Below are 15,785 nucleotides of genomic sequence, written 5' to 3' on the forward strand. Positions count from 1 at the left end.
ATTGAATTGATGCAACAACAAAAATAGCATGCACTAGATTTCTACAATTTTGATTTTGCATAGAACACTCCAAAATAATTTCCGGGGAGCATCTCCCGCACCCCTAATTTTTTTCAATTTCAGGAGTTATTTCCCTCATGTATTTTCATGCTTAAATGGTGTGAGTGTGATGCATGTGTAATCTGATAACAAGATCATTGATGCTAATTCTATTGCTAATGTATACATTTGATTTTGTATTTACAGAAGCAGCCATTCCTTTGCCCTCCGCATCTAGTGAGAGCTTTGGACCAGGGCCAGATCATGCCTTTGCAAAGAGGGACACGACTATATGTGAGGGTATTGTTATTGGAACACAGACTACCTCAAGTTGGCAGAGCTGCAGATGATAATTACATAACAGGCCTCTGTGATTAATCGTCTGACTGAAGATGTTTCTGGCTTGAAGAAAGACAACAGGAAGGTGAAAGAGAACACACGCTCTTTTTCTGTTGATTCTCTACTGAAAAATGACACTGCAGTATGGTTTTACACATATGGTGATCTTTCGGTATGCATGTACCTACTTCGTAAAAAAAGGCAGGTCTACATTACTGGGTTGATGAGCTGCCAAAGGCCACATCACTACAAAGAGCAAGAAGCTTATTTTGTCATGTAATGGTTTATATAATTTACTCTGGTACTGTATAGAATAAAGGGCCCATTATCAATCAAATCTCTGGTCTGGTCTGAGTTTGTTTCATAAATGATTGTATGTGAGCCTTCGAACATAACGATTCCCACTTTAAATAAATGCGATCAAGATAATTAGGTAGACAACATGTCAAGAGACGTTTATTCCTTATTTCTTGTTATAATTGAAGGATATTATTATGCAATATACTGCTTTGTTTTTTAAAATGGCTTCAAATTGTCTCCCTTGTACCGACCCTTGAGTACACAATTTGTGAATTCACTTGAGTTATTGCTTAAAGAAAATTACCCCCCAAAATTATTCAAAACAGTCTTTGACATATCTACAGTTTAATTAAAAGAAAAACTGTATTTAATAACGATGTCAGGTGATGAAAACACAACATAAAGATGCCAGGTGATGAAAACACAACATAACGATGTCAGGTGATGAAAACACAACATAAAGATGTCAGGTGATGAAAACACAACATAACGATGTCAGGTGATGAAAACACAACATACAGATGTCAGGTGATGAAAACACAACATAAAGATGTCGGGTGATGAAAACACAACATACAGATGTTACGTAAAGAAAACACAACATAACGATGTCAGGTGATGAAAACACAACATAAAGATGTCGGATGATGAAAACACAACATAACGATGTCAGGTGATGAAAACACAACATAAAGATGTCAGGTGATGAAAACACAACATAACGATGTCAGGTGATGAAAACACAACATAACGATGTCAGGTGATGAAAACACAACATAACGATGTCAGGTGATGAAAACACAACATAAAGATGTCAGGTGATGAAAACACAACATAAAGATGTCAGGTGATGAAAACACAAAATAACGATGTCAGGTGATGAATACACAACATAACGATGTCAGGCGATGAAAACACAACAGTACGATGTCAGGTGATGAAAACACAACATAACGATGTCAGGTGATGAAAACACAACATAACGATGTCAGGTGATGAAAACAAAATAAAAAGATGGGGGGGGGGGGGGGGGGGGCGGTTCTGTTACGTCAGTAAGGCTTGCATAAAAATAAAGTTAAATTCTCTCTCTCCCCACTGAGGATAATGTCAATCATCGCTTTTGGGTCAGTGGGACATATACTGTACGTGATTAGCAGGGAAATTGGCACACTTTGTCTCTACAATAATTTTTTCCCAGACATAAAAAAACCTCACAATTACTCGGGTTAAAAGGCAGGAACTAAAGGACCTAAGAGCCCAATCTGCACCAGCACTCCGTAATTACTAATCTTTGTCCTCATTCTGATCACCACATCCGCCTAAATCCACCCCCCCCCCCTTTAGGCCTCTCTCTCTCTCTCTCTCTCTCTCTCTCCCTCTCTCTCTCTCTCTCTCTCTCACAAACAATAAAAAAAACACACATACCTAAAGTGTGGATGGTTACCTAAGAGGCGGCACTGGGTGTAGTGCCTTTCTAGTGCACTTGCACTACAACAGCACTGGGTGCAGTACTCGCTCCGGCATCGAAGAATTTTGCACTAAAAAATGCACAAAATTTGACCTATATCGTCGCCTATAGAGGACGGAAAGAATGTCATTTTGAACATTGTTATGACATTCTTTCCGTCAAAAAAGTCAATTTAACGGTGTTAAATGAAGCGACCATCCACACAATTAGGTTGCCATCCAGAGTTTAGGTTGCCATCCACGTGTGGATGGTTGCCTTATGGTGATTTAGGCAACCAAACCTGTGGAAACGGGGGTACATACACACACACACACACACACACACACACACACACACACACACACACACACGCCCTGACTCGCAAACACAATTTATACACACGCACACAGAAAGGCAGACAGGCAAACAGACAGACAAACAAACACACACACACACACACACACACACACACGAACACACACACACACACACTGTCACGTTTCATATATATCACAAAAGGTGATTATGAACGGTTAGTTACTGCTAACTAACTAACCACACCACGATCCACTCTCGCAGTCATACAACAAAGATAGAATCAACAAAAGTATAAGTTTCAGACGCCTGTTTTTTTTGAGACATAAAACAACTTTATTATCTCAAGACGGGAAACTCGGATGAGGTATATTCCAGCATTACAACAGAACATACAACATAAAATGTAAGAACATAACAAAATGGAAAAGAAAAAAAAAGTCGCGTAAGGCGACAATACAACATTTAGTCAAGTAGCTGTCGAACTCACAGAATGAAACTGAACGCAATGCAATTTTTCAGCAAGACCGTATACTCGTAGCATCGTCAGTCCACCACTCATGGCAAAGGCAGTGAAATTGACAAGAAGAGCGGGGTAGTAGTTAAGCTGAGAAGGATAGCACGCTTTTCTGTACCTTTCTTCGTTTTAACTTTCTGAGCGTGTTTTAATCCAAACATATCATATCTATATGTTTTTGGAATCAGGAACCGACAAGGAATAAGATGAAAGTGTTTTTAAAGGCCAACATCCAAAAGAATTTTTCTCCTGGAGCGACCTAAACTTGAACCCGTCGCTATTCTTGCATGTCTGTTTTCTTCGTGCTGCACGCAAAAATCGAGCGACTTCCTTGCCGCGTGGATTGACGAAGCTATTTTATTCTCGTGACTGAAAACACTGCAGTGCGTGCAGTTTTTGACGAGCCGCAGGAGCGCCGACTCATATGGTCTCGGCTCGAAAGCTGTCTGTGGAGGCTGCGTGCTATAATTAGCTGACCTGCTGCGCGAGCAGTCACTGCAGAGTTTTGAGATAACTTTGTAACACGTTTTATTTTATGCTCCTCAAGAATACAACTTTGGGCAACGTGCCACGTAAAACTACACGCAACAAGGATTCAGTAGGTACCAAACATGCCTTGGTCAGAAGTAGAATGTAAATGAATCTTTATAAAGAAGTAGGCTACTTCAAACGACAGCCACAGCCACGGTTGGGTTCACGGCATCAAACCGATGCGACTCTCCGTCATATCATACACGTAATCTATCAAATAGATGACTAATAAACATGTAAACTACATGTATACGTCTATTGTCGGACATAAGAAAGGAGAGCTTCCCCCGGGCCTGTGCATGTGTTGTTCGTTGTGCGTGTGTAAATGTACACAACAAACTGACGACAAAACTGAGACAGACCTCTTTCGCTTCAGTCTTGCAGAATTTAAAGACGAATACAGGTAAATCGTGCATTTTACTAACTGTTTGGTAAAAGTATCAAACGTTTCTTTTTATAAATAAGTGGCAGGCTTACAGGAATACAAAGAGGCGCAAGTTGAAAGTAATGGATATATCTCTGGAAGATGCCATCAGTCCACGTTGTCAAATGAAATCAAAGATGACAGAAACAGAAGTTTTCCATACAAATGTTGGTGTTTCAAAGGAAGTTGGCATTCTTTCAGATAATGATATAGACGAGGTGGCTGTTTGTTATGAAGTTTCAACAAGCCAACATTCAAATGATTTTACTTCATCTACAGATTTTTTAAATTCAGGACTTTATAACTGTCATTATGAACTTGGAATCATAGAGAGACCGTCTTTCCATTGTCATTCATGCCATAGATTTTTGTTTCAGAATCAATGTTTCACATGGCGTTCACAAGAGAGCATGCGAAGTTTCCGACAGTCTTTAGGATTTGTAAAAAAGGCCGTGTTTTGCTGTACATGCAAAAACTACCTGTCAAAAGGGAAAGTGCCTAACAGATTGCAACAACATTCCTATTTTAAGCTCAGCCACACGCCGACATGGAAGTTCAATGGTACTTTCAAACTTCTTCTTCTCTTCGTCGTATTTGATTTCTTTCTATTTCATAAGTCGAGTGCATATGATTTCGGCTCGTGTTCATCGTGAGATGGACTTAGTTTCTTGTATTCTGTGGGTTCGACAGATTAACTAAATGTTGTAATTTCGCCTTACGCGACTTGTCCTCTCTCTGTTGGCAGCGTGTTATGCAGCTGGTTAGAAATTAGAGTATTATTTTGCAAAGTGTGTACCAAAAGTTTGTCATGAGCTGCTTTAGGTTTGGGGTGTGGGTTGGTTTGATATTTCCTCCTTGCAGATCAAATCTGTATTCATTTTTGATGTTGTGTCTTATTTTGTGAAAGGAAACATGCAGACTGACTGAACGCATATATATAATTATGTAACTCACAAACACATGGGTGTAGTTATGTTCAAGAACACACACACACACACACACACTCACACACACACACACACATACACACACACACACACACACACACATACAAGCATATGGTCACAAACGAGGACTTGCTAATACACACATACGTGCATATGGTCACAAACGCGGACTTTGAGAAGGCACATACCAATCGGGGACCAAAGAAGAAACAGAGTTTAACGTCTTCAGAAGCTCCAAAACAAGTTTTTGGCGCCAAAAGATTTGATGGCTCATTTTGCCGCAAACCTTTGAAACTTGTTTTGGAGCTTCTGAAGACGTTAGATCAATAAAACAAATGAGGACCCAGTTTTGGGTCCCCATTTTGGTTTAGGTCCTCAATTTAAAGGTGTGCAACAGTTGCAAGTCCTGAATGGTGATCATATGCTAACACACACACACACACACACACACACACACACACACACACACACACACACACAACTGTGTAGATGTATCGTACACCTGATATATTAAATTGAAGTTCACGAAGAAATCGTTTTATTTCTGTGTCATTCAACATCTATCAGACAAATTGAAACTGGTACACATATTCAATAATGTTGCGATGTGGAAATGGACATGATATCGCAAAAGATAGACAACGGCAAGATCATTCAAGTATGTACATGCTTGTTGATGTCTACTTAGGCGATGCTCAGAACACTAGTTAGATCTTCCGAGATTAAAAAATGACGATGATCTGTAAACAAACCAGGACAAGGAAAGAAAGACAAAACGTATTTGAAAACAAATCATACTATACAGATTGACAAACTGAAACTTCGAACTCTGTTGATATTTCACGGGAGATGAGGTATGGTGCAAACGTATATAATTATACTGACTACATTTTGTTACGTTCTCATCAACAACAACAAAAACCGATATAACCAAAGGCACACACACACACACACACACACACACACACACACACACACACACACACACACACTTTGCTGGTTTGCTGATCAATGTCACAGGAAACGAATGAACAACAGAAAGCGTGATGAATTCCTGGCCAGAAATCAGTCACAAAGACCTGAAAGTCTGCTGAATGGAACTGGTAAATGTACACATTTGAACTGCTGTCAAAATTACTATGTAATACGATATTCGGGTTTTAAAATTGGTAGCAAATTACAACCAATAATGATGTTTTTTGCTTCGGCATTGAAGCAATGTTCACTATTTACTAACAAAATAATGACGAAATAAACACAAAACCAAATCAGTGAGGCAGAGGGGACAAAAAGCCGAGCGGGTGTGTGTGTGTGTGCGTGTGTGTGTGTGTGTGTGTGCTAATGTGTGCCTGTGTGTGTGTGTGTGCCAGTGTGTGTATGTGTGTGTGTGTGTGTGTGTGACTGTGTGTGTGTGTGTGTCACTGTGTGTGTGCGTGTGTGTAGAGCGATTGAGACCAAACTACTGGACCGATCTGTCGAACCCACAGAATAAAACTGCACGCACTGCAGTGTTTTCAGTCACGAGAATAAAACAGCTTCGTCAATCCACGCGGCAAGGAAGTCGCGCAATTTTTGCGTGCAACACGAAGTAAACAGACATGCAAGAAGAGCGACGGGTTCAAGTTTAGGTCGCTCCAGGAGAAAAATTCTTTTGGATGTTGGCCTTTAAATTGATTTCGACAATTTAATTTTGATCATAATTTTTATATTTTTAATTTTCAGAGCTTGTTTTTAATCCAAATATAACATATTTATATGTTTTTGGAATCAGAAAATAATGAATAACACACACACGCACAGGCACAGACAGACACACACACACACACACACACACACACACACACACACACACACACACACACACACACACATACACCACGACCGTCGTCTCGATTCCCCCTCTATGTTAAAACATTTTGTCAAAACTTGAGTAAATGTAAAAAGGAATTTAAACCGTGTGGAGGAATAAACAAGTCGCGTGAGCCGAAATTACAACATTTAGACAAGCTGTCGAACTCACAGAATGAAACTGAACTCACTGCATTTTTGAGTCACTTGAGAAAAAGTGACTCTATGTAATCGGTCAGTGTTAGTCTGTCCGGCCGGCCGGCCGTCCGGCCGGCCGTCCGTAGACACCACCTTAACGTTGGACTTTTCTCGGAAACTATCAAAGCGATCCGGCTCATATTTTGTTTAGTCGTGACCTCCAATGACCTCTACACTTTAACGATGGTTTCGTTGACCTTTGACCTTTTTCAAGGTCACAGGTCAGCGTCAAAGGAAAAATTAGACATTTTATATCTTTGACAAAGTTCATCGGATGTGATTGAAACTTTGTAGGATTATTCTTTACATCAAAGTATTTACATCTGTAGCCTTTTACGAACGTTATCAGAAAAACAAGGGAGATAACTAGCCTTTTCTGTTCGGCAACACACAACTTAACGTTGGGCTTTTCTCGGAAACTATAAAAGTGACCGGGCTCAAATTTTATGTGAACGTGACTCCCAGTGACCTCTACACTTTGACGTCTGCTTTGGTGACCTTTGACCTTTTTCAAGGTCACAGGTATGTCTTGAAGGAAACAAATTGAAATATCATATCTCTGAAACTATTCATCGGATTTGATTCAAACTTTATAGGATTATTCTTTACATCAAATTATTTACATCTGTATTGTGTTGTGAATAGCAATTTCTTCCTGTCCATCTGATGCCTCATATAATATTCAGAACTGCGAAAGTGACTCGATCGAGCGTTTGCTCTTCTTGTTACAGCAAGAGCCTATACTCGTAACATCGTCAGTCCACCGCTCGATGCACAGGCAGTGAAATTGACAAGAATAGCGGGATAGTAGTTGCGCTGAGAAGGATAGCACGCTTTTCTTTATCTCTATTCTTTTTAAGTTTCTGAGCGTGTTTTTAATCCAAACATATCACATCTATATGTTTTTGGAATCAGGAACCCACAAGGAATAAGATGAAATTGTTATTAAATCGATTTCGAAAATTTTATTTTGATAATAATTTTTATATTTTTAATTTTCAGAGCTTGTTTTTAATCCGAATATAACATATTTATATGTTTTTGGAATCAGAAAATGATGAAGAATAAGATAAACGTAAATTTGGATCGTTTTAAATTTTTTTTAATTTTTTTTTTACAATTTTCAGATTTTTAATGACCAAAATCATTAATTAATTTTTAAGCCACCAAGCTGAAATGCAATACCGAAATTCGGCCTTTGTAGAAGATTGCTGGGCGAAAATTTCAATCAATTTGATTGACAAATGAGGGTGTGACAGGGCCGCCTCAACTTTTACAAAAAGCCGGATATGACGTCATCAAAGGTATTTATTAAAAAAAAAGAAAAAAAGTCCGGGGATATCATTCCCAGGAACTCGCATGTCAAATTCCATAAAGATCGGTTCAGTAGTTTGTTCTGAATCGCTCTACACACACACAGACAGACAGACAGACAGACAGACAGACAGACACACACACACACACACATACACCACAACCCTCGTCTCGATTCCCTCCTCTACGTTAAAACATTTAGTCAAAACTTGACTAAATGTAAAAATCAACTCACAATCATTAAACCTTGCCAACAAAATATAGTGACTGCTTCTTTAATTCTCCACACGTTTTAATTGCGTAAGCTATCAGCAAACAGGATTTCTCAAGTTGAGTATTTCTTTGGTGCAAACTCATTGAAAGTGCTTGATTCTTTGCCATCTTGCCCCTTGAAAGCATCTGTATCTCGTAAGGTCGTGCGACACCTTATTGCATTTACTGCGTCAATGTGCGAACACGAAATTGCCTATAAAAACTCATCACTGAAGATCACAGACAATGCATTGCAGAGATCTTTGGTTGATAAAGTTTAGAGTTTAACAGTTCAAGAGTTTAAGAGTTTAATTCAGAGTTTAGCGGAAACCCTTCTTATAACGTTCCTACGTGACCTTAGTGAAGAGGTAAATGGACGGACCTTTGGACCAAGTATCCTTTGTGCTCTGAACAATACAATACAATACAATACAATACAATAATCTTTATTCATCTCTAAAAGAGAAATTACAAGCTTGACTGTGTGTCTGTAAAATCAATCAATTAATCAATCAATCAACCAGGCATGTAGTAACATTCACATCGCATATTCACATCATATCGTTACACGCAAACATTGTACCCACACACTTACTAAAATAAGCCTACAAATAGAAGCAATGCATTGCCTGTTTAAAAATTATATCACATTATCACCTTATCACACTTTAACCACATTATCTTCTCACATTTGTATCCTATAAGTCAACATAGCTAACACCAGAGAAAAACAACTGATAAAAGGATGTAAAGATTATGCCGTTGTCAGAGCGACAGCACCAGCACCTAGCGCCCCACCTGAGAGTTGAAGATGTGAATTGCAGATGGAATGAATGAGTTTCTGTAGCGTGTGGTTCTTGTGTATGGCTGTCTGAATCTTAAGCTTCTGTCTATCCGTCTGCTGTCAAGTTCCGGTCTGAGTGGGTGCGTGTCATCGGTCAAAATCTTCTGTAGCCTGTCAGTCAGTCGTCGTTCCTGCGTTGATGCAAAAGTGTCCTGCTTCCTCCCAACTACCCCACGTGCTTTCTTAATGAACTTCTCTAATCTATCCCTGTCCTGCTTGCTGATGCTGCCACTCCAACACACGGATCCAAAGTACAGCACACTATTGCAGGTTGAAGTATAAAACATCTGGAGAATCTCTTATCTAACATTAAAAGATCTGAGTTTTCTCAAAAAGTACAGGCGGGAGTGGAGCTTCTTCACAATAGCATCAATATTGGGCTTCCATGTCAACTTATTATCTATGATTATTCCCAAATACTTATACTGCTCTACTTTCTCTACAACCTCCCCCTTAATCACTATATCCCCATGTACATGTTCCTTCCTCCTATTGTCCATAATCATTTCCTTAGTCTTACCTACATTAAGTTCTAAATAATTATCATCACACCAACCAACAAACTTATCTACCTCCCGCCTGTAGTCAGAGTCGTCATCGTCAGTCATTAGTCCAACCAGTCCAGTGTCATCGGCAAACTTTGCCATGGGGCATGAGTCGCCAGAAGTACTAAAATCAGCTGTATACAAAGAACAAAGAAAAGGAGAGAGAACTGTGCCCTGTGGGGCGCCTGTGTTCGTGCACACAGTGTCAGATACTAGGTTATCTCCCATTTTCACAAACTGAGGCCTCTTTGTCAAATAGTCCATGATCCAGTTGTTTGTGTGACACCATTTCTGATTAACATACACACATGGAAAAACCTGTCAGCTCTACACTAGAATCAGGTATCGAGTCACTAAGCCAAGTTTCACTGAGACAGATCAAACTGCTAGTTCGGAACTCACAATCATGTTGCACCAAAGCAGCTAACTCGTCCATCTTGTTTTGTAGCGATTGCACATTTCCCATCACAACAGTCGGCAAGAAGGTTTATAAAGTCTTCGTTTATTCCTGGCCTTCACACCTTTCTGACATTCTGACAATTCATTACAAAGGCATCTTTCTGTACTGATAGAGCGACAGAGAGAGAGAGAGAGAGAGAGAGAGAGAGAGAGAGAGAGCGAGAGAGAGAGAGACAGAGAGAGAGAGAGAGAGAGAGAGAGAGAAAGAGAGAGAGAGAGAGAGAAAGAGAGAGAGAGGAGAGAGAGAGGAGAGAGAGAGAGAGAGAGAAAGAGAGAGGGAAAGAGAGAGAGAGTGAAAAGGGGGGGGGGGGGGGGGGTCAGGGGGGTAATGATGATGGAGGTAACATTTACAATTGTTTTTATTAAAAAAAAATGTACTAGATATTTGTCTTGGAACTTTTTAATCAGAAATAAATATTTCTGATCTGCAGTTGCCTTTCCAAGAGAACAAAAAGAGGCATTGAAGCCTTGGTTTTCTTATAAATACTTATGCACATTTCAGCAACCAAAATTATGCAGTTTAATTCTTTCAACAGAGTTGCATGCATTTTTCGATTTTAAACTCCAAACATGATTTCATGCACAGTTAACTTTATCTGTTTATCCAAGTGTACCCAAATATAAAATTCAATTTGTTTCCAAACCTCAGGCACCACTGGGCAAAAGAAAACAAAGTGTTATAGTCAATGCTATTACTACAGTGTGAACAAATATTGTCTTCCACAACTTTCATTTTACATAACATAATATTTGTGGGGTAAATAATGTAAAGCAATTTCCATTGTAATACTCGTAGCCTTGTCTCTTTAACCGATTCAAAACTCATCAGACAATCTTTCTTGTCAATTTCATAATTAAATTTTCTTCTTCAAAATCCAATTGCACACGGTTCAACAAGTTTCATGCTTACTAATTCTTTTCTGAACTGTTGTGCGTTGTGTACTTTCTTACCACGACTGGGTGGCCGAGTGGTATAGCACTTGCGCTCGGAAGCGAGAGGTTGCGAGTTCGACCCTGGGTCAGGGCGTTAGCAATTTTCTTCCCCCTTTCCTAACCTAGGTGGTGGGTTCAAGTGCTAGTCTTTCGGATGAGACGAAAAACCGAGGTCCCTTCGTGTACACTACATTGGGGTGTGCAAGTTAAAGATCCCACGATTGACAAAAGGGTCTTTCCTGGCAAAATTGTATAGGCATAGATAAAAATGTCCACCAAAATACCCGTATGACTTGGAATAATAGGCCGTGAAAAGTAGGATATGCGCCGAAATGGCTGCGATCTGCTGGCCGATGTGAATGCGTGATGTATTGTGTAAAAAAATCCATCTCACACGGCATAAATAAACCCCTGCGCCTGGAATATGTGCGCGATATAAATTGCATAAAAAAAGAATTAAAAAATAAAAATCCCTGCGCTTGGAACTGTACCCACGGAATACGCGCGATATAAGCCTCATATTGATTGATTGATTGATTACCACGATGAGAGGGGATATCCATCAAATCAATTTCTTCCTTTCCGTGCATCATCTTATTAATAACATTTACAACAACAGCACGAACCATGTTATATTCCAAAATTCTCTTTGGGGATTTTCCTAAAACATCACAAATGAACTGATAGGAAACAAGACCCTTTCTTGCCCAATCTTCAAAATACAGTACATTTCCAGCATAAACAAAATATTGGTTATTCCATAAAAGCGGATTAAATAAGTTATCATCAATACATACATTGTTATCAAGCCAGGTTTTCAAGACAGTTTTCCAAAATTTGGATTTGAAAAGTTCACTCCCTTTTAATCTTCGAAAATCAACATTTGAATAAAAACATTCACAATTTGAGCCGTACATTGATAACACTGACTTTGGCAAATATTTTCACTGATCTGTGACTTCGCGGGATGTCAGTCTGACAGCCCATTGTAATAAAGAGGAAAGCTGTATGTGTTTCAAATCAATCATATTTAAGCCACCATTTTCTATATCACTACACAATATTATCCTCTTTACCTTTTCAAATGCTTTTTTAAAAATTATTTTCTTTCTTTTTCCATAAAAATCTAAACAACAATCTATTAACTTCTGCTAATACATTATCAGGGATTACAAATGCCTGCATATAATAAACAGATTGGGAAATCAAAAACGTTTTAATTACAATAATTTTCACCCATAATACTGAAATTTCTTTTCTTTCATGCCGAAATCAAGCGCTTAACAGACGTAATTCGCTCTGTCCAATTTTCCTCAACATCAGAGGCTGATCTGTCATTATAAATAAATTCCCAAAATCCTTAATTAGAGATTATGTGCTCTTAATTATCCTTAGTTGGTGGGTCTTTATAAGTTGGAAATTAACTGAGTAAATCCCGGCTTGGCCCCCATGTGTCACGTTTCATATACATATCACAAAAGGTGATTTTGAACGGTTAGTTACTGCTAACTAACTAACCATACCACGATCCACTCTCGCAGTCATACAACAAAGATAGAATCAACAAAAGTACAAGTTTCAGACGCCTGTTTATATACTATCTCGCCACCTCCCTCGAGACTTCACTCCAAAAGATGTTTTTACGTTCAAAACGTAAAAATAGGTCATTGACAAAAATGCCAGTTAAAGTTTAGAAAATGATAATAACACGCTGATCCCGTGTATTGATAGGAAATATACTATTCTGTCAAAAGCGCTAGTTTAAGCAGGTGTCACACCCCCAAGTAGGTACCACTCCATAATGCAATCACAAATGTGACCCTCCACCACGAAATGAGTCGCATGTCACCTCGCGCGGTTCTGCGCTAGGCTTCATATAAGTCCGGGGAGTGTCTGGTAACAGTGTGAGGGTCACCTTAGTCACAGGCTTATAACTCAAACAGTTTTTGCTCTTTTCTAAAACGGTTTTCACCACTGGATAGAGCATAAAAAACTCTTCAGGAAAATGTAAAAATATGAAAATCATGCAAAGGTGACATGCGACTCATACCGTCGTGGAGGGTCACAAATAATAAAGGATGACTTGGTGGAAAAGGGCGCAATAGCACGGTGCACTTAGCTTTCTGCTACGAGTGGACGTCCCGTAAATAGTTCTTCCCCACTACTTTTGTTTGTTTGTTTGCTTAACGCCCAGTCGAACACGAAGGGCCATATCAGAGCGGTGCTGCTTTGACATATAACGTGCGCCACACACAAGACAGAAGTCGCAGCACAGGCTTCATGTCTCACCCAGTCACATTATTCTGACACCGGACCAACCTGTCCTAGCACTTACCCCATAATGCCAGACGCCAGGCGGAGCAGCCACTAGATTGCCAATTTTAAAGTCTTAGGCATGACCCGGCCGGGGTTCGAACCCACGACCTCCCGATCACGGGGCGGACGCCTTACCACTAGGCCAACCGTGCCGGTCTTCCCCACTACTGCTTCGTCGATTGGAGTGCCGGTTGGCGTGGAACGAAGCAGGGAATCGTGGGGAAGTCAGGCGCCTCACTCCACTGCTGGAAATAAAGGGTGGTCCTGTAGGTGACGTCACTGCCTACCGGAAGACCCCTGCAGACGGTGACGGCCTCTCCGGTTATCCCAGCAGCAGTAGCAGAAAAAAACATCAAGACTGCAACAGCAACTGATGTTCCGGTTACAGCACCGCGACACCAGGTTACAGCAGAAGATAAGTAGGCAGGTCGGCTGCAACAAAAAGCATCGGTGCACTAAACATTCCACGCTACCCTTCTCACTCCACCTTTAAACGTGTCACCCTTCTATATTTCATAGAGCACGTCGGCCTGCACAAACGAACTTTTAAAACAACAAATCAGCTATTTTCCTTCTTTCTCTCCATATCTACAAAAACCATAATTTTTATATGGATTATTATTTTAGCGTCACAAAGAGCAAATTATGCGCTCACCTGGAAAGAACAACAGAGAGTATTTCATTCCACAAACACAGACTCAACAACAGCGTTAAATAACGATTTATTACCTCAACAGCCTATGTAGGTAGCTCTCCTTTAAGTGAATCCGCTTCCTTTGATATAGCTTCCGCCGACGAATTTCTTGGCATACCCCTCTTGCGCTGAATTACTTTATGCGTTGGAAAATTCCCCCGCTCAGCCAAGAGTCACACCTGACGACCTTGTCATCAAAAAACATGAAGACGGCGAAAAGTGGTCCCTCCTTGTACGTTTCCAAAGCCCTACTGTACATGCAGAACGGCACGCTGTCATGAAATGGTGTTTCACCAACGTGTTGTAAACCAACACACTTCTGGAAACAGGAGACCCGCCCTTCTCTCTCTGGCCATCAATGTTCAAGTGCCATGCCAGTTTCATGTCCTCACAAAACAACCTTGAAAATATCACGTGACTCCGCGTGTCACATATCCAGTTCAGTCACAGCCGATTTTGCCCAGACATCAAAATCACCCATGTGGAATCCCTGCAAAACGAAATCCCCGTGGTGCGCTATGCTCTGTCAGCGGTTTCATACCGTCACCCCGACTCAAGCACAGGCGCTTTCCATCACAATTTGAGATAGGCACCGGACAGAGTGTTCCTTTCTCAATCCATGTCATCACATCGTGAGACACACAAACACACACACACACCCACCCACACAAACACACACACATTCACCACGTACATATTCACACATATACTTTCACACGCACCCGCACATCAAACACAGACACACATACACACACACACGCACGCACGCACGCTCGCACACCCACACACACACACACACACACACACAGACACGCACGCACGCATATATATATATATACACTCACACACGCACACACACACACACACACACACACACACACGCGCGCGCACACTCACACATACACACACACGCACACACACGCATATACACACACACACATATACACACACACACATACACACACATACACACACACACACACGTACACAACAGACACGCACACACACACACCGCAGAGTGCTTTCATTCTTCCGGACACAGATAACACGTGGTTGAGCCATTTATTGTCTTACGAACACTTCTTTATCTTCTGCGTTCGTGGGCTGAAACTCCCACGTACACTCGTGTGGTTTGTTTTGCACGAGTGGAATTTTACGTGTATGACCGTTTTTTACCCCGCCATTTAGGTAGCCATACGCCGTTTTTGGAGAAAGCATGCTGGGTATTTTCGTGTTTCTATAACCCACCGAACTCTAACATGGATAACAGGATCTTTTTCGTGCGCACTTGGTCTTGTGCTTGCGTGTACACACGGGGGTGTTCGGACACCGAGGAGAGTCTGCACACAAAGTTGACTCTGAGAAATAAATCTCTCGCCGAACGTGGGGACGAACTAACGCTGACAGCGGCCAACTGGATACAAATCCAGCGCGCTACCGACTGAGCTACATCCCCGCCCTACTTACGAACACTGATCGCTTCTGATGGAAAAGGACGAAAGGAAACCCCGCAAACGGATTGT

The sequence above is a fragment of the Littorina saxatilis genome, linkage group LG3 (genome assembly GCF_037325665.1).
Source record: "Littorina saxatilis isolate snail1 linkage group LG3, US_GU_Lsax_2.0, whole genome shotgun sequence".
Classification (NCBI taxonomy): domain Eukaryota; kingdom Metazoa; phylum Mollusca; class Gastropoda; order Littorinimorpha; family Littorinidae; genus Littorina; species Littorina saxatilis.